Here is a 20880-nt window from a genome sequence, read left to right as displayed (position 1 = left end):
ACACTGGCTGAGACTGAGAGTCTGGAAGGAGCACACACTGGGGGAGATGGAGGGGGTCCATGCTGGTGTAGGATTTCTAGGTGATAGTGATCAGCTTTTCCCACATTACAGATCTGTCCATGCACTCCTTATTATTTTATTTATCCCCCTGCTTTCTGTCTATCTTTGCATGGTATTTCTGCTGCAGTATTCACATTTTTTTCTGTCTCCCAGTGTAAACCACCCCGGTTTCTATATCACCCTGCTTTCAGCTTTGGCCAGTGCCCACAGCATAGGTAAAGCACACTCAGTTAGTGAGCCCCATTCAACCAGGAACTCTGGGTTCTTTCACCCCAGCCCACAACAGCATGATGCTAAGACCCATGTCCTATGCTGCAGCCCCAGACCACCCACACTGCAAAAACATGGAGTGGGTCAGCATCAGAAGAGGAACATGAAAGACAAGAACCCACCTCCAGTTAATGTGGACTGATAAATCCAACATTTCCTGGAGGTGTTGCACTCTGACATGATGTTTAGACTCCACCAGACATTCCTTGTCCCAGGGCAGGTCTGGTGGAATGACATACCAAACCTGCATGTAGAACTCTCAAGACTTTTTGTCAAAAATATCCCAGGAAATCCTATTTTAACTTAGGAAATCCTACAAGTATGCTAGCACTTTCTACACAGAAAACAAAAATAATCAACATCTCAAAAAAAAACATTATATATAGATAGATAGATAGATAGATAGATAGATAGATAGATAGATAGATAGATAGATTAGGTATATGAGACTAGGCTTAGTGCTTCTTAGTGGCAGAGTTTAGGATGAAGGGGCTTTGTAGGAACAGCTGAATGACTATCCACCTAAGGAAGATGTCCCCAGAGCTCATCCTCTGGAGTGTGCCCAGGAGCATGGACACATGCTGATCACCAAGTACAGCAACCCCAGAGAAGGCAACCAATTAATCAGTCCCAAGTTCATACAAAGAACTCAGTTAGGAACAGCTAACAGGCAAAAGAGGAGCTACAATCCACATCAGAGGACAGATATGGGATACAAGTTACCTGGAGCAGCAGTTCAGTCTGTGTAGAAGGCAGGATCAGAAGCAAGACTGCAGCCAAGCACACAGCACAGGAGAGAACTAAATACCCTGGGACTGCTGAAATTGGGCTCCTGGGGTGGGGGCCGAGGGTGTGGGTGGAGGTCCCAGGGGAAGTTAGGGTAATTAGTGCCTATTAGTACACTGAGGGAGCTGCCAGAAGAGCTTCTGTACCAAGGGAGGCCAGAGACAGGGGTATTGTGAGTGGAGGAGTGATTTCAGCCAAAGGGTGAAGCACTGAGTCTGCAGTGGAACAGCTCCCAAAATCATCTCCTTCATCTCAGCATAATCTCCAAGCACTCCAGCTACACCTGTAAGAGACAAGTTCTTGCCTGACTAGTCACTGATGTACCCCTCCCCACAGAACCCAGCTAGCATGCTCCTCCATGCTGAAGAGTGGGACCACACTTCCATGGTATAGTAAATTCGTCCAATAGGGACTCTTCCTTTCTTGGACCCTGGACTCAGAAAGCAGAGACAGGGCCACTTTATATGTCTAAACCATCTTTCCAGACCCAAGGATGGGGCTTTCTTCTTCAGAGGAACCATTTGCCAGACTCTTGGTGCTTTCCATACCAAGCACAGGCAGTTCTGGCTAGAAGGAACACACAGGCAGTGCAGAGACACAGCAGGTGAGCTTGGAAGCCCTAGAAAACATTGCCTGCCAATCCTGCAGTGGTGGAGAGGCAGGTTTCCAAGAGAGACCCAGCACCACTGAAATGCTTCTATTTTTCTTTTAGAGGAGGAAAGGAGAAGGATGGAAACAGACATTTGTTGAGTAGGAAATGATTGTAGGAACAATAACTGCACAAAACAGGTTTTGCTGGAGTTTTCATCTTTCCTCCCCAGGGAAAAAATCCATGATTTGCAGTTTACTCCAAGTATTCACCCTGACACAGTGCTCTGTGTTTACCACCAAGATACACCTCCTGTCCCCAGGCTGTGGAGAGCAGGGTCAGATGCTGCTTCAGGAACATGGGGGCATGTGTGTGAGTGTGTGTGCTTGTTTGTTTGTTTGTTTGTTTGTTTGTCATTGGGATGTTGTGAAGGCTGCTTGGTTAGTTTGTTTGTTTCTTAAATCTCCCAGGGGAAGTTTCTGGCAGAAAGCACCTCCTGAGCAAGCTTGGATCAGGGTGTGCTTTGGCTGGGAACAGAGGAGATCTGCGTATGAAGAAACAAGAGGTGAAGAGGAGACGTAGGAGGCCAGAGGGCTAAGGATTTGGCTTTGCTATGTAATGTGCTCATCAGGCAGGGACAAAAACAACCAGAAAATCAGAAACAAACTTTGCCCACAACACAGCTCAAACCTCAGCAAAAGCCATTGTAAATATTTTCATTTCAATTTTCTGCCACTCTTGGGCCTCCTTGTGTGTTTTATGTGACAGGCACTACCCTGGTTCCTATTGAGATCAGTGGGAAGCAGCCTGCTTTCAGCTGGAACACTGTGAATCCCCTGCTTTGAGAGGGATTGAGAGATGTTAATGCAGCCTAATGTCTCAGAGGTCTTGGATATGGTTTCCTCTTGGAGTTGCATCCAAGACAATTAAAATTCCCTGCAGGAGCACCTGTCAGCCAGCCTTACCTGTGCCACTTGTTGGACCATTTCTGCAGGGACTTTCCTGCAAAGATACCCACAGAGCTCAAAAGTACGCCTGATGGGGAAATGTCCAGGCAGAGGGGAGAGCCAGAGGGCTGGCTTATTGCTGTCACAACCAAAGAAACACACCCTGTGGCTGCTGGGCCATCACAAAGCTGTAGGAGCTGTGGTGAGCTGCAGCTTTCATGCAGGCTGAATCTGCAAGCCACCTCAGCTGACCATGTCATTGGTTTCAGAGCAGTTGGACATGTGGAAAATAGAGCTACCTTTCCTGTTCACTGTTTCCCTTGAGATGAAGGAACATTGCACAGATCACTACAAAGAAATCTTTCTAACGAGATGCCAGCTCCCATCTGCTCTGGGAGAAATCACACTCCTGCATTCAAAAAATGCTGATGGAAGTAACAGATGATGTACTAATGATCCTTGGGGCTTTTAGACAGGTTTACTTAGGAAACCAGGCATATGAGATCACATTGTCTTTTAGTCTGCCAATGCATTTGTCTGAGACCTTCCTAATAGCTTTTTAACTCACAGGTCAGTTTTAAGAAAATATAACAGAGGAGTATAAGCCTCCAAAACAGAAACTCCCTCTGACTTTTATGAAAATGATTGACCAAGTGAAACAAAAAAAAGAGAAAAGTATAGATCTAATAAAAAACACCTACTGCTGCAAGAGCTCAACCTTTCACAGGGTTTCAGAGAATCCACAGAGATGCTCTTCAATTTGCTTTAGAAACAAAGCTTCCTCAGTTTTCCCATTCACACAGTGATTTAGGACAACTCTAGGCTTCAGGTTTTCCATAAGCAGGTGTCCTTGCCCCCTTTATCATACTATTCAGGTCAGGACAGAATGTCCTGACACAAGCACGTGTGTGTGCTCCTTGGTATAGATTGTGCTCTGGATGGTGAGGAAAGGCACACAGAATGTCAATGGAAGCTGCAAACCCCAGTGCCCAGGGGATCAGCATGGTGGGGATTTTTGTAGCTGGTGCTAATACAGGAACACTAAAGCACAATTCTCCTGGCCTCACCTGCACCACCACATGCCTGGGGAGGCACCAGAGCGCTGATGCCAAACAAAATTCTTTGTTTTTAAAATGGCCTCGATCCTCCCCCCTTCCCAACACCCCTCTTTTCAGTGGTCACATCACTGGTTTGGAGGACAGGTGTCTGCAGTTTTCCCTCCAGAGGCTGATGCAAGAGGAGATCCAGAGTTAGCATGTACCCAGCGAGGATTGATCTTGTCCCACCTGCTGCCTCCCATCACACACCCGATACTCTTCATGTATTAACTCTGGAATGCCACCTCTGCCACTTTATCCTGGGCTTCCTCAGCTGCTATGCCAGGCACAAAAAGCCTTTTCCTTCCCTCATCTCCTTCTGGACCTGACACAAATATGTGGAAAGAGAGGAGAGGATGGTGAGATACTTGTTTTCTTTTTCCTTTTCTTTGTTTTTTTTTTTTGTATCATCTGAAGATTTCAGTGGTGAAAGACACTCTGTCAGTGTGGGCTGTGAGTGGTGTAGTGTGGGGTGAGCTGTGAACAGACGGCAAGTTGTGGTCACTGTCCCTGGCCAGCTGGGAATTGCACATCTCCTATCATATTTATTGGTCACACATATTCTGTCACCTCCCCCGTTCTATTTACCCATTGTCCAGCTGCTGTCTCTCATCTTTTAGATCTCTGGGACATGGAGATCCAATTAAGATGATTATAGCCATGTATGAGCCTTCAGCTGCCTCCTAGCATACATATTTGTAATAGTGTTTACATGCTCATTTTCATTCAAAGGCATTGTCAAACTTGACTTCATATGTTGATATACACAAGCAGAAAATCAGAGATCTACCCAAGATTCAGCAGCCCTAGGAAAATGGATTTAAGGAACTGTAAAGTACGGATTCACACCACAGGCAGTGAGGGACCCTGAGATATTCTGTGCCCATCCAGTGTCTGATGATAAATGGATCAGCCTGCAGATCCCTTTCAGAAAACTCTCTGAACCTTTGTTAAAGTATTTTTACAACATTATATATCAAAATCAGTTAAGCAAATTCATAGAGCAACTCAAATAAGACTCATTTAGCCTCCTGTGAAAACTATAAATAAAGTAGAAAAGGATATTGCATTTTATTTCCCTTTAGACTCAAACAATTAACAAAATGGGGGATTTTTTATGATTGTTTTCATTTGAAGTATTGATTGCACAAGTGCAATATATTCATGATGATATCTTGTAAACATTTTTAGTCTGCATTTTTTTAATTTTAGTTTCCTTTAATAATAGGGGTAAGGGTGTCATCCTATTTTATTGATGAAAATTCCCTAAGTAAGTTCCTTATGTTCCTGTGAATTTTGTTTCTAGAAAACCTTATATCTTTCTTTGTTTCTTTGCATGTTATATCCTCACTGCCAGGTGATCCAGAAGTTGTCTCAATTTCAACTTACTTTCTCTATTCTATTTCTACAGAAAAACATCCTGGACTTGGGCTTGTAGGTGCTTTGAACCTGGACAGGCTTAGCTGGCTGAGGTATTCATGAGAGCTTTGAAGAGATAGATATGACAAAATCACAGGGATGCTGATAGTCCTCTCATCCAGGTTTTCCCACAGTTGTTCCTGAAGAACAGACAAAATTCTTCTGAAATGAACACAAACAATGAGGAAGAAAAGCACAGCAGAGAAGCTGGTGGGAATTCACCTGCCAACAAAGTTATAAAGAACTGGGGGTGACGTGAGCTGCATCTTTCACTGTGCTTGACATACCACCTGAAGCTGGAAGGCCTTTCCCCAAGGCAACCAGTCTTCTGGCATACCCATTCATGGCCAGGAAATGTAGACTGAACCTCTGAGGGCTGAGGTGCAAGGGATTTTTACAGGAAGTCTGCAGTCAGGAAATAGTAATAGCTGTCCAAGCAGGCATTCCATTCCATTGCTGGGAAAAAACAGTGTGATGCTGCATCCAGGACAATCCAGAGATATGTGAGTTAAAATACACAGAAGTGTTTATCTCTGGTTGTCTTCACATTAAAATTTCACCAATATGACCCAAGGACAGGCAATGTTAAACCTCCACCACTTCAAATGCCACCTCTTGTAATACATGCAAAAAACAAAGCAGGTGAATGTCTAACAGCCACTGGAGCACCTGAGCCTGGATGTGTCTCAGCACTCAGGAGCCATGTGTAGGAAGAATCCAGCAGCAGAAAGCTGTTTAAGAAAAGGGCAGAGATGAAAAATGCTCAGGCACATTGCAATCTGAAGGAAGAGTACCTGGAGGAAGAGACAAGCACCCTTCTTCCACACCACTGAAGTGTACAGATCCCTCAGCCTAGACCCAGCTTATTCTTGCAAGCTCAGTTTGAACATTGTGTGGGTGCAAGGAGGACAATCAGCATTTGGCCATACATGAGCACACCCTGGAAATTCAGTATAGGAGCAGACAGAAGTTATCTGTGTCTGTGCTGCATTTGCTGTGTGCAGACAACCTGCTCGCTGTATCTGTGTATCCTGGGAGAGAGGAGGAGAAGGGGGAGATGTTTGTTTCTCCCAGTCATGCTTTGGGAGCTGTGCTGTGCCCCCTCCCCCTCTTCCAGCCCCTCCCCAGGGTTGCTCTGGTGGCCACAATAAGAGGTTAGCCAGCCTATTTCAATTAGTGGCAAACCGTGTGGCGTGACTCCAGGGCCTCCATATGTTGATCAGGAGAAGCAACCACACTTTCCTTGACGCATTCCTCATTCCAGGGAAAGGCCACATCTCCACAGCTTGCTGGCACGAGTCACACAGGCAACTGCAGAAGAGATGGGATAATAAATACACACTCATATATACACACATATATACGTAGGAAAACTTGGCACCCTCCCACCCTCTCCCATGTTGACTGCCACATGGTCCCCATCAATTTTTGTCAGAGCCAGCAAGCCAGCCAACCACTCACAGATGCTGACAAGGCAATTTCAACAGCTGAGGGACTTCTCTGCTTTCCTCCTCCAACACGTAGGATTCCAGTTGGCTTTTTTTTTTCTTTTAAAGTCATCTGCTCCTGGGAGACACTCCCTAGCCCATGGCATTGCCATCTTCCTGGGTGCTCCTTGGCTAGAGTGCTCCTCCCTGCATCTGGGGGCCAGCAGGTTCCACTTCACCCTGTGTGGAGATGGGTCTGAAAGCAAAGAGGTGATAAGAACGTGCTATCTCCACTATCTCAAGTATCCCCAGAGGGGAATGAAGATTTCCCAATCCAGTTGCTGCCATTTCCCCCAGTACTGGCTGCAGGAGTGCAGATTCTGTCCACTCCTCCTCCCTGAACACAGCTGCAACTTTCAGGGGACTTAGAGGGTTAAAGACATCTTAACCCCTATAAGGAGCTCATTCTTCCATGTCCAGTTTTCAGGGCTTTGTGCAGGTGACTGGGAGTTTGTGTCTAGAGTCAAAGTCAGACCTGAATTAATGAATGCCTCCAAAAAGGTATTTGACACATTTCAGCAAGTTTGCTGATACTTAATGACACAACACACACTAGCAATGGGTTAGGTAAAAGGCAGGAACTGTGCTCAAGAGAAAGGGACACAGAAATACCTGGGGGAGGAAACAGAAAGCAATGGTGGCACAATGAGGCTTTCAATGTCAGTGAAATCCTGGTCTCACTGAAGCCCTGGCAAAATCTCTCATGGTTGCTCACTTAGACCCTATCCTGGGGGAAGCTCAAGAACATCAGTCTGATGTCATGTAGGTTGGCATTTTCAGAACTACAAGAAGAGACATTTCTGTGCACAGGGCCTGAAGGTTCTCACTTACCACCTCAGCAAATCCCTCATATCTGACTGTTCTTGCCCAGCTCAGTCCTACCCCAGGTCAGGAGAAGGATCTGTCTTTAAAATATGGTTCAGCACAAGGAGAAATCCCCTGGTCAGGCATTATCATCCACCCAGCTTTTCTCAACACAGCTGTGGAGCTGCATTTTGCAGGCAGGAACACTCTGCTTGCTCAGATGCCCAGAAACATCTGTGCAGACAGTGAGGCTGACAAGCACACGGTGGGATGGGAAACAGAGGGAGAGCAGGACTGGGGGACTGGGAAATGACTGAAGTGAACCATTTCAGAAAGCAAAGTCCATCAAGTCTTTACAGCTGGGGTGCACATGCAGGTTTAGCAAGACCATCCAGCTAGCACAGGAGCACTCATCTTCCTCCACCCCAGTCTTGTGTCAATAATGGGCAGAACATCTGAAACCTCTCTCTTCATTGCTTACTCTCAGGTCATGTCAGCCTTTGCCATGTAGTCAAAGAAACCAAACTGCTCAAGCAGCCCCATTTTTCAGAGCTGGAGGCAGCTGAAACAATGAGATGATGGAGAAAATAAATAAAGTTCAATGGGCAGCTCAAGCCTAGATGGGATCATGGATAGAGTCAGGGCAGTTAGGAGGAAGTGCTCTGACCACAAGCACACACTGCCTGTCACATCCACCAAAAGACACATCTTCTGACATGAACAGAGATGTTATTAGCTGTTCAGACCCTGAAAACTATCCAAAGTTGATGAATCTTTTCCAAACCACTATCCTGGGCACAAGATGCATCATCAGAGGATTTCCCTATTGCTATGTTATCGTGCATTCTATGCAATTCTATGCATGATGATATTTCTATCCCTCTCTCAGAAATCAGGGGTGCTGATCACAAGTGATGACAGGAGAAGGGGCAAGGATAACTGTCAACTTGGAGCTTGAGACAACAAGCTTTGGGAATTGGGCCAGGCACCTTGGTCTCACAGAGTGAAGTATCACTGTTTCCAAGGATGCACAAAGTGAAAAATGCTAAGGTGCTGGGATGAGCTGAGGAATTGTAAACCCTTGCAACACTGCATTTTGTTCTGTCAGGGACTAGGGTGGGATGTAGAAACTTGTCCATGGCAGGGAGAGGGAGTACAAATGGAAAAGGAGCTGAAGAGTGAAAGCCATGAAGACAGTAAATCCACAGGACTTAGGCAGCTTCCCCAAGCTCTCTGACGGACTGCTCACTGCAACTACAGCTGTCTCATCAAGCCAAAATCAGGTGTATCAACTGTGATTTGAGATGGAGGGGCAGGGCAGAGGAATCTGACAAGAATCTGTCTCAGAGAGTCCTGGCAAGTGACCATGGGAAGTACTGTTTCATCTTGCAGCTGGCAATGAGATCCTTGCTGGAAGAAACTTACTGCTCTTACTACAGTTCAGGATTCTGCACTGGAAATGAAAGAGAGACATCCCAGATTAACCTAAAGAGTGTTCCAAAGAAGATAGAATGATGCTAATACGTGGAACCTGTCCCCTGTGTCGCACTCTTGAGATATTCTTCCTCATTCCTCCCTGTACATCTGAGAAGGTCAGAAAAATGCCACAGGAAACTAGAAGAAGCTTTAGAGAAAACACAATTGTTCTCAGATTCAACCAAAATGTGTAGGGAGCTCTCTCTGTCTCATATTTCCAGATGACCAGTGACTTCAAGAGCTCACTGCTACCTCAATGCCTGCAGTGAATCCCCATTGCTGCTCTGCAGGTTAACAGCACACACATGGTCCAAGAAAGCAATGTGGGACTTCTATTGGTCCAAGTCTTTCTCCAGTCAGAAATACTTGCATCCTTCTGGATCACAGCTGACAGCAACAAATATCATCTGCAGGGAAGGAGGCAAAACAGAAGGAATAATTTTATTTCTGAACTTTGCCAAACTGATCTAAGGCTAATTGTCCCTACATCTGCCCAGCTAAGAACTAAACTTCATCATCAGTTTGAAATCTTACTGCCCATGCCTGGGTGTCTGAAGCCATCTGCAGAGCAGGGGCATACAGACAGCTGGAAAGGCATCCAAGCAGAGCTCAGGGAGAGATCTTGAGTTTCACTGTTGGTTGAATAAAATGAGCTGATTTTGCCAGTTGTGAGGCAGCAATCACAGCACTGATGAATGACAGAATAAACCAAGTTCCTTCTGCAGCCAAATTCCATGGCACCTCCACAAAGTTGACTTACACCATCCATCACAACATCTGCTGATGTCCACGGGAAGGGGAGAGGGTGTAGCTCTCCATCCCACCCTGGGTTATTTTTACAGCTGGAAAGGAGGTGGTGAACCTGGATGAGAGGGTTGGAGACTTTTCTAATACAGTTCACAAAAGCTGTGAAATGAGAGCCAGAGCTTAGAAGGCCCCAGATCAGCAGCTTCAAATGTGTCACTGGCAATGAACGCAGAAGGGCCATATTCCCCAGAAAGGAATTTCCCTGGTTCTGCCCAAGCAGATAAATAAAATCTCCCAGCAGCAGTCTTCCACTGGTGTATAAAGTTGAAATAGATGCTTAGAACTCAGAAGCATCTGCAGCCATGCTGGAGCTTCAGTGGGTAAAGGCAGGACACTGGGCTATAGAGACTGCCTCTGACAGGCAAACCTTTTGCCTTCATTGACACAAGACTTTTGGAAAAGACCCAGCCAAGCAAAGATGATGGAGCTGTACTGATTTATATCAGATGAAGATGGTTGTCTTGAAAATCAATTCCAGGTGAGCTGTGTGGAGCTGCCCAGAAGCTGTTTGCCAGTTTCTCTCTCTCTCCATTCCCTGATGCCAAAATACATTGAAGTGAAGATTCACAGGCAGCACAGAATGGTTCCCTCAGGAGGAGTCATTCCACACATGCCTTCCCAATAAGCAGAGTGGCAATGTTTAGAAACCAAATTGGTCATTGCTGGCAATTGTAGAAACAGACAAAAATAGCAGAAAAAAAAAATTTCACAATTTCCTGCATATTTTTCCTGATTGTTCCACAAAAAAATGTTGGGTTATCCAAAAGAGAAGAATGGCTTAAACAAGCAAAACATCAGTAATCACCTGCTTTGCTAAGTGTTTGTAAATAACATAAGCTGGTCCTCTTAGCCAAATGTCATTCCTTTCCACAACCATCACTCCCTTCTCCCAGTTACTCACTGTGACTAATGGGAGGGGAAAGAGATTGTTGTCCTTTTTTCTCCCCAATGGATTTCAACCAAAAAACTTTCATTTTAGTTGGAACTCACTCTCCTCGCCTCCTCTTTGCCCCCCCAGGATGGGTGACACCATCCTGTCTGCAGCACGAAATCCTCTGGCTCTGGTCACTGAAACATTCTACAAAAGTAGAAGATAGCATCTAAATCCCCAATGGCAAACTGGGAGTGGTGAGACAAGACCTCTAAGCTTATAACACTTCTCCAAGATGACCAAGGTTCCTCAGCACATCCTTCATCAAATTCTCAGTTCTGCTAATTAAGCTATCGAATTCATGTTGGAGGGGACAATTGTTCATGTTTTGGGGGGGGTTTTGGGGCTGTAGATCTTGCCAGTAGAGTCTTCAGAATAAGGAAAGAAAAACCCTCTGAATCACTGCCCAGAAACTCAATCCCAAAAGCCTCCTCCCAACCTCTGTTTACAAAATTATAAGCTTTCTTTGTCCTAACCATTTTCCTGTTACAATAATATTCTTCATTTTCTATCTGACTTTTTTTTTTTTTTTGTGCATGGAAAATGTGATTTCATTGTGAAAAGATTTCTTATGAATCAATACAGCAAAGAGAACAGAGATGTTTGTAGTAAATCACTCTCAAAATATAGACACATAGAAAATGAGTTGCAAGAAAAAGTAGATAATCCCAAGCCATTTCCAGATGGAAGGAGGTTATATTTTCCATATAGTGTATCTGGTTTTTGTGTCACAAAACATGCTGATATTTATTTAATGTATTTTTTTTCTTTGTACCGTGGAGTTATGATTATATGAAATGAGTTTCCAAAAATGACAAACATTGGCCTGGTTTAGGTAACAAATAGAAGAATTGAGATACTGAGTTCAAACCAGCTAAGGCTCAGCCCCTGTGGAAGTTAAGAGCCAAGTCCAGCTGCAGAATGTCGAGTTCCACCCCCTGAGATTCCCTTCCCTTCTGGGACAGCAGTGGCAAGCAGAGAGGCCCAGTTTTCCAGTGCTTTGCAGTTTCTTTCACCCACTTCCCTGTGGCTAGCAGGGATGGCATTTGGAGGCAGGCTGGCCTTTTCCCTTCAGTGAAGTGAACTGTGTCATCACCATCTCGAGGTGGAGGCTTGGCAGGACTGAATGCCCAGCAGCCTGAGGAAGCCACTGGATCACTGACTTGTTGGAAGCAGCAGACAGGGATCAGCCTGTCTGAGCCATGCATGACACTGGGTGTTGGGTACCAAGCTGTTCAACTAAAGGAGAAACATCTGAGAGCCATTTAGAGAGGGAATCATTGTGGCTGAGGGAGGCTGAGTCACAACCTCCTAGTGGTTCACTCATACAGTGACCTAAAACCTAGACAGGTAGATAAGGGAACTACATCCCCTTTCCAAAAACTCCCTGAGACCTGAAAATCCAGTGAAAAATCATGGAACCATGGTTCATCAACAATACTGGAATACAACATTCGGCAAGGCAACTGAGAAACCTGTGACTCTAGTAGATACAACCCCAGACATGCAACCAAACAAGCAGCCTATGAAGAAACAAAAGCAAAACCAGACTCTTTAAACTGAGTCTAGCTGTGGGCAGACACTAAAGGAAAGCTCCTGTACAGATAGTTGTGGGTAAAATGTTCTGTAAAGGGGAGAGAGATCTTGAATTTTAAAAACTGGTGAGGAAGATCATTGTGGTGGTCAGATAAACAAAGCAGTGTGGGTCTAGGCTGCCTATGGCCTATGTATCCTGTCTTCATCCAGGCTGGAAGGTGACCGGGTGCTGGCCAGTCATTTTCACTCTTGCTGGTGTTTTCTGCCTCTTTGTACCTAAATTTCTGGCTCCAACAGAGCAGTGCTGCTCTGCTGGTCATGTCTGACATTATTTAGATAAAGCACCATGAAAAAGAGCTGGGGTCACACAAGCCAGCTAAACAGGAGGATGAGGAGGGTAGAAAAAAGGTAGTTTCAGGGATTAGTTGATGTATCAAAGCTCCCCACCTTCATTATCCAGTTAATGCAACATTCACGACAAACCTGTTGCTGGCTCTTCACGGTTTTGTTGAACTGGAGAAGGACTACAAATATTACATAAAGATGCTCCACAGAACTGAGCAAAGGAGGAGCTGGATCTTCATTAGAGCCCCAGGCTGTTCTGCTGTGAATTCCTAATCCTAATGGCACTGACAGGGGGTGGGACCCAGAGCCAGTGCTTATAAGAGTTTCGTGCTCAATTAAATGTCCTGGGGGCATGACCAGGGCCTGAGCTCCTCCAGGTCACTGAGCAGTGCAGGAGTCACCCTTTTCCATGAGCTCGGGGACAACAGCCTTGGACTTTACGATGGCTGACTGAGCTCTGTGTGACCAGCTGCCTGCAGCTTTTTTTTTTTTTTTTGCTTTTTTTTTTTTTTTTTTTTTTCCCCGAGGTAAAGCTGGCACTGTGCCTATTCCAGCCCGCTCCTGTCCTTAAAGACCTGACTTTTTTTTCCTCTAGCCCCTCAAATCAATACATCAATGTATAAGACGAGCAGCACCAAGCCTGGAAAGCTGGCCCCGGGCTGGAAGAAATGCCTAAGGAGAGGAAGCGTTTGTCACATAGACATGCACACGCACACACACACACACACAAAGCTCCATTAGCCAAGCTGTTTACACTCATTTTTGGATTGCTGCTCCCTTCTCCTGCTTCCAGCCATCCCATCGGTGGGGACCGGCCGACCTCTAGTGGTGTGAGCCCACAGTGCTGGCAGGGAGGAGCAGGAAACAGCCTGCACTGGGAGCACAGCACCTTCTGCGTCCATGGGTTCCGCCCCTGGGTTATAGAAAGTCCCACAGAATTGGAGAAATCAAAAAGGGTGGGAGAGCATGTGGGAGACAAGAGGAAAGCAGCCACCAAAGATTTCCAGCATCACCTTGGGACTTGTGTAACCAAACCCTTCAGCATCTCCACCACAGATGTTCCCCAAGGACTAGTGGCTCTGAGAGGACATTTGGTTAAAAGGAGGTTGAGAGAGAGAGCAGAAATGGGACAGCAGGATGGTGACTTCGGAGGGGGCTTGTGAAACCAGGAGGATTGTATTTAGGGTCCCTGAGTTCACACCCCTTGCTCTGCACAGCCATTTTTCTTTCCCTCTTGTCTAAAGAGGGGGTGTCTCTCTAGCTCTCACAGTGTTAAGAGCAGGGAATCCAGGAATGAGCACTCTCACAGCCAAGCATTTTCTCCTGTCTGGAAGGTATTTAGGATCTCCCTCTGAGAGGGGCTGCAGCTGGGGGTCCTTGGGAATGAAGGACAGCCATTGCTTGGCAAAGAGCAGCCTGGGGGGCAAGGCTGAGGTTTCTCTCACGTGGAAGTGTGAGCTATAAAGATGTGTGAAACCCTATCTCCAGTGCTATCCATATCAAAGATTTCAAGGGGGCTGCTTTAAAATAGGACCTTGGCACAGGTTCCTGCTTCTCCTCACGTCTTGCTGAGAGGCACCCTGCCAAAATGTCAGCTTGGCTGCTCCACATGTCCCAGATATCCCAGGCATGTCCTACAAACCTTTCCGGTGCTCCCAGGGAGATCGCTGCCTCCACAAACAGCCTCTTCTCACAGCTGTGGAGGGTTCCAGTGGCCCCTGAGCTCCATTTCCCCAGCTGAGGAGCAAGAGGAGCATTCTTGTGTTCCCTGAAGTCCCACAAACAAGGGCTGAGAACATACATTTGAAAGTCTCTATAAACAGCACTAAGCAAATTGTCCACGAGGACAATTGTCCACTTTTTCCCTCCCCACCCCCGAGTGAGCACAAGTGAGGAGTCTCCCAGGGACCCCCCAAAGTATCACAGTAAAACCCTAGAGGGACCACAGAGACCCCCCCTCATGTCCTGAGATCAATCCAAGCTCTCTTAAAGGGAGAATAACCATAACGATTTTCTGCCATTCCACCCAGGCTTTCCTCCTTGTTTTTGCCCTTTTCAACCTAGTGCACTTGCAAAATCCAAGCCCAGAGAGGGAGCCCACAAGAGCAGAAGCCTTTCAAGATTACCCCAAGGCTAGTGGGTGAGTGTTTTCCCCCTGCTCTCCCAGCAGGAGGAACAGGCAAGATTGATTCAGCAAAGATACCCAGCAGCACTGGAAAAACTGAGATCTCACAAAGCCAGGCATTTTCTAAGCATCTCCTATTAGGAGAGTGCTCTCACACAGCTGCCCCACAGAGAGCCAAGACAACGAGGTGCCTCAGCAATAAACCCCTCTTCTGTCCCCCCCAGCCCCCTTGAGTGAGTGCAGTGCATCCCAGTAGAGCCGTGCTATGCCAGGGCTGAGGTCGCTGCTGCACTCTGCTTTGATTCAGCACAATCTCCCCTCCCACATGCTGTTTTCATTAGAGCCTGGATCTTCTGGCAAGGGCACTATGCAGAGTCATGAGAAGCTGCTCACTGGTGGTTTGTTTTATCCAGTTGTTGGAGGCTTAAAACAATGAGCTTGCAAATATTTCATTCCTCCCCCGCACTCTTGCTTGCTTGCTTCTTAATTTCTTTCTTTTCCTACTCTTTTTTGTTGTTGGTTTGTTTTGGTTTTTTTAAGAGAAAGAGTACATCAGAGATAGCACTGGATCTTGCAATTAGGAGGGATGACGGAGAAGATATCAGAAGAGTATTTCTTTCCTGTTGTGAATACACAAGCATGTGAGCACACTTGTGTGTGTTTCACACCTGCACTCTCCCAGCTGTCCAGCACCATCACAAACTGCACACGTTTGTTGCCTGACACAGGCAGGAAAGCTCAGAGCAGGACCCCTTGTCACCACCACTAGGAAGATGCCCCATGGTAAAGCCACACAGCTGTCATGGTATCATCAGGACAGAGGCACATTCCTCTGTGCATGGAGAGGAGGGAGCCTGGAATCCAAAAGGATAACCCCCATTTTGTGACTAAACACTCTCTTCCCTGCCTTCCACTGGGAAACTTCTGCTGGGAGCAGCTGTCATTAAGACATGTCATTAAGTCATGTCAAGGTGACATGATGTGTGAGGAAGGATTTTGACTATAGATAACTTCATGCCTGTTTTTGCCTGAGCTCCATGTAAGGATGTGGGGTTAAAGCAATGGAACAGGGCAAGTTTGGGGTGTCAGCCAAGAGGCAGGAGGGTGTGACTCACCCTGTGACCATCAAGGCATGAGGAGGCACAGGACAGTTCCAAGAACATGTGGGTACAGCCAGCTAGAGGCCAGTGAGGCAGATGGAAGCAGACATGAGGCAGAGCATGAGTGAGGTGATAAATGAAGAACCACTGAGCATGTTAGAAAAAAACCCTTGCCCTGGGCTGGGGCTCAGAGGTTGTGAACAAATTGCTTTTTATCCCTTCATGACTCACTTTGCTTTCTTTAGCCTGGCATGTTGGGACTGCCTGGATTCTTGTCACTACTTCATGTCTGCCTAAAACTGCCAGCACAAGGGGCATCCAAGGAAGGACAATGACATAAAATCATAGAATCATTTAGGTTGGACCTAAGTGATCCTAAGAACATAAAATCCTTAGATCATTGAGCCCAATCATTAACCCAGAATTTCCAAGTCCACCACGTAACCATGTCCCTTTTAAATACCTCACTGGGAGGTGACTCAACCACTGCCCTGGGCTGCCTGTTTCAATGCCCAACCACCCCTTTGGTGAGGAAATTTTCCACAATATCCAATCTAAACTTCCCCTGGGGCAGCTAGAGGCGATTTCTTCTTGTCCTGTCACTTGTAACTAAGGAGGATACTGCTCCTCACCTAAGGAGGCTATAGCCTGTCATTGTAGAGAGTGATAAATTCTCCCTGAGCCTCCTTTTCTGCAAGCTAAAGACCCCCAGATCCCTCACTGCTACTCACAGGACTTGTGCTCCAGACCTTTCACCAGCTTCATTGCCCTTCTCTGGGCATGCCATTGGACATGGTGAGCATCAACCACCCAGGGAGAAGAGACCTGTCTAGTGCTCCTTTGACTCATCTAAGCTTTTGAATGAGGCTGCCTGCCTGGTTTGCCTAGACTACATGGTCCTGTGGGAGCCAAGGCTGCATGGTGCTGCTGTGGGGTTGCAGGAGTTGCTGGCACTGAAGCCCTGCACAGGGACATCTTCGGGTGCACTCATGTGAAAGACAAGCAGGCTCTGGCAGAGGCTGTGCAAAGGACACAAGTCTGGGACCAGCAGTAAGTGCTCTACACCCAGCTCAAAGTGCCCTGGCTGCACTGGCATCCTGCAGCCACCGGGCTGGCTCCCAGCCCTTTTATCTCAGGGATGTACAAACCCACCTGCCTCTGAGCATCTCTCCATCTCAGGACATCAGCTTATCTCACCTGTGCAAACGCAGGTGTCCATTGCAGAGCAGCAGGAGCACGATTCAGAGGTGTGCTCAGGAGGGGAGCCTCAGGAGAAGCTGGCTGCAGGTGAGGAGCCATCACCTCCTGCCCAGCTGGCTTTGGGCATGCAGCAGTCTGAGGCCTCCATCACTTAGAGACACATCCCTGTAGATGGAGCCAGAACCTCACAAAGCAGGACAGCCCAGTCCCTTCTCCAATTGCTCTGCTCTGAAGAGAGACTAGCCCAGCCCCTCTCCTCCCTCCCTCCCTCCCTCCCTCCCTCCCTTCCTCTCTTCCTCTCTTCCTCTCTTCTCCCCTCCCTCCCTCCAACACATCCAGGGTTTTGTCTCCCCTCCCTCTCCAGATCAACCATTCCCAAGTGTCACATTGTCTCTCTTTATTCCATATTTAACCCAAATTCCTTTCTGTTGTCTTTTCCTGTCTGCCACAGCCATGAGGAATGGGTAATCCCTGCACCACAGGGTGCATGTTGATGCCCTTCTCCGAGCAGTAACCTCCTTCTGGGATGATGATTATGCCCCCAGAGTAATTTCTGGGCTGGTTTTGTGATGTACTTCTCCAGGCCCTGCTGGTTTGGATGGCAGCCCCAATCCTGGTCTGGTGCTGCTCAGCCACAGTCTGTGTGGCCACAGGAACCCCAGACTGTTGGGCAAGGGGCCCTTTGCCTTTCCATCAATTGGTCTCAGAGTCCCCATTGCACTCAGTGGCTGAGCCACCCAGGGAAGCAGTAACTCAGCAGCAGCATCCTGGACACCACAGAAGAGTTTGGAGCTCACAGGGAGACACTTCTGTTCCCATAGGCATAGCATGAGCACAGGTAACACCAGCCCCAGGGTGGCTTTTGCCCACATCAGGTTTGCTCCACCCTTCCCATCCTGTGGAATTTGTCTGGTTCCTGGCCTTTGCCCAGACATGATGCTCAGGAAAAACCATGTTGTATCATACTCTCTTATTTCCCTTGAGGACACTTCTGAAGGGTACCCAGCACTGCTGAGAAGCCTGGGAAAGAATAAAAGACATAAAGGGAAATGAAACCTCCCCATCCCCACCACCAATACCCTAGTTTTGCTCTGATCTGAGGGTTGTTCATAGCTTAGTCAGCCAAAAATAATGGGGGAGAGGGGAGCAAACCCACCACCAGGGTTTCTGAACCCAAGGCTTCCTGTCTGTCTGACAGCATACCCCCCCCTTTTCTCTTGAAACAGCAGGCAGAGAGGAGAGAGAAACTTTGCTGCATTTCACAGCCCCACAAGAAACACTCCCTGAATGGCCCCAGGTCCCCAGAGCTGGGGCTGAAACAAGAAAAAACACTGATTTAGGAACCTGAAAGTGAGGACTCGATAGACAAGGGGAGCTGCAATGGGGACAAGGTTTCCCAGCATGAAGCTGGTGGGACCTGCCTTTCCCAGTGGTCACACCAGAACCACAAGCCTGGCCTGGGCACAGCAGCAATCTGCAAAGAGAGAGACCCTGAAAAGCCTGTGCTGTCAGAGCTGGCGAGGGGAAATGGGTGGCAGATAAGAACATGTTGAGGAAAAACACAAACCAGAAGTTCCGGAGGAATTTTGGAAAGGAAATGGGGAATTAACTGCAGAAAAGGCCGGGGGGGAATGAGAGGCAGTTTATGGATTGCAACAAATAGCCTGTGTGTGCCACCTCACCAGGCACTCACCACCTCTCCTCCCTGCCCAGGGATACTCAGCAGCGGCCATCCCAGCCAGGCAGGAACAGCAGGAATGGGAAAGTGGCTGGTGCTGGGTCCTGGGGAATTGATTCCAGCAGGAATGAGGGAAGAAACAAAACGAAGAGAAGCTGGAATGAAAATGCCATTCCTGCAATGTCAGAAAGGGCGAGGAGGCTGCAGGTCCTGTCTTGCCTGCAGGTAGATGAGGGACAAGAGAGGCCAAGGCTGGCAGATGCCAGGTACCTCAGGAGGCCCCGTAGTGCAGCCTGGCTTGGAGGGCACTTGGTCCCTTGGGTGCCCACACACAGCCCCACAGTTATTTCAGAGGGGCCAGAAACCATTGCATCCCCGCCCCTTTCTTTTTTTTGCCTCTCTTGCCTTTCCCTCCAGCACAAGCCCCACAGCACGGGGTCCCCACGCAAGCAGCCCCCGCAATCCACCCCTCGCCCTGCAGCTATTTTCAAGAAAGGCAGGAGGTATTTTTAGTGCTGCCGGCCCCCGGGAGAAACTCTGAGCCTCTGAGCCACAGCAGTGCTGGCGCCAGAGAAACTGCCGCTGCTCTGGCTGATATTTCTTGTATAATTAAACTCAATCCATCCAGGGGGCTGGGTCTTGGCCACCAACTCGGCAAGGAAGGGAAGGAGTGGAGCCAGAGAGCCAGGGGCTGAGTGCTCTGACAGATGCTGGGAATTGCTCTGCAAATGCTGGAAAAGCCTGGCCTGAGACTTTGGGGGAAGTTTTGCCAGGCACAAGGGAGCAGGATGGCTCTGCAAGGCATGGGGAGGGGGATTTAATGGGAGAAGAGCCCAAACTGCCACCTCGGCAAAGGCAAATTTAATAATATCAGCATCATCCTATCCTGCTCCCCTGCGGGAGACGGACCCAAGGCTGGACAGACAGCACCTAAAGGCAAGCTGGGAAAAAGCAACAGGACTTGAAGAACTCCCAGCGGCTCAGGGCAAGCCGGAGAGATCCCTGCTGGTAAACAAAAGCCCAGGCTGGAGCCGGAGCCATGTCGGAAGTTTGGGGCTGTCTGGTTAGCCAGCATCTGGTGAGCACAAGCTGCGGCTGGAGGCTGACAAGCAGCAGCACAGCCCCTCCTTTTCCCACACCCACCGCCCGGCGTCTGTCCGGGGGCCCCGATCTGCCATCGAGGAACAGGGGGAATGACAGCCCGGAGAAAGCACAGCTTTTCAGATGGGTTTGGGGTTGAGATTTTTTGGGGTTTTTTTTCCCCTGTGCAAAAAAAAAAAAAAAAAAAAACCCAGAGCATTTATTCCTATGCTCCCTTAAATTCCAAGACACATTTCCAGCAATCCAAACACCAAACTGGCATTCCAAGCAACAGTATATTTTATATAACTGGTTCTTTTTTTGTTGTTTTTATCACTTTATAAAGCCATACAATGAACTGCAAAGAATCCAACATCTGTACAATGGGAAGACAACAGCGGAGTGACATTCACACACGGACATGGTGCGACCGAAGTCATCCTTACACGCACAACAACATTATGGGCATAAAGATACAAAATATAATGTATTTTTTTCCATCTATATAAATACACAGAAATGGGCAAGTCTAAAAGTTTGAAACTGTTTGTTAACACTGATTAGCAAATAAATCTGTAACATTCCCAAAGTAACAAAGACAACAACAACAACAACAAAAAAAACCCCACGCATAACACGGCGGCACAGGATCCGCCAACAGAAACGTCATATTGCTTCCTTTTTTCTTTCTTTTTTTTTTTTTCCTTTTTAAGGAAAAGAAAAAAAAAATTAGTAACCCCAAACCAACCTCGCAATTTGCAAAACAAACGAACAAAATGAAACAAGCCCCTGCGGGCTCCTTTGCTGTCTGATCATCCTGCCTGCTCCAACGGGAAGGGTTGCCTTTTGTTGATGCTGTTGTCTGGGGTTTTTGGGGCAACTGGTTTCTTTACCTGCCCGACCTGCTGGGTGGGGATTTACTCTGAGCTTTGGTTCAGGCGGTTGAATTCACTGAAAAATCAATGCCCAGAGGCTGGGTTGGGTTTTTCTCCCTACCTGGTTTGTTTTTCACGTGTAATTTGACCAGGAGGCAGCCAGCAAATGTTGCATTCAAAGCAACCCCGAACTCCGCTCGAAACCATGAGCCCTGCTGTCTCCACCAGTGATGAGGGGCTGGTGAAGATCATGCAGTGGTACATCCCA

Source organism: Erithacus rubecula (genome assembly GCF_903797595.1).
Source record: "Erithacus rubecula genome assembly, chromosome: 8".
Lineage (NCBI taxonomy): Eukaryota > Metazoa > Chordata > Aves > Passeriformes > Muscicapidae > Erithacus > Erithacus rubecula.
This window is presented reverse-complemented; position numbering follows the sequence as displayed.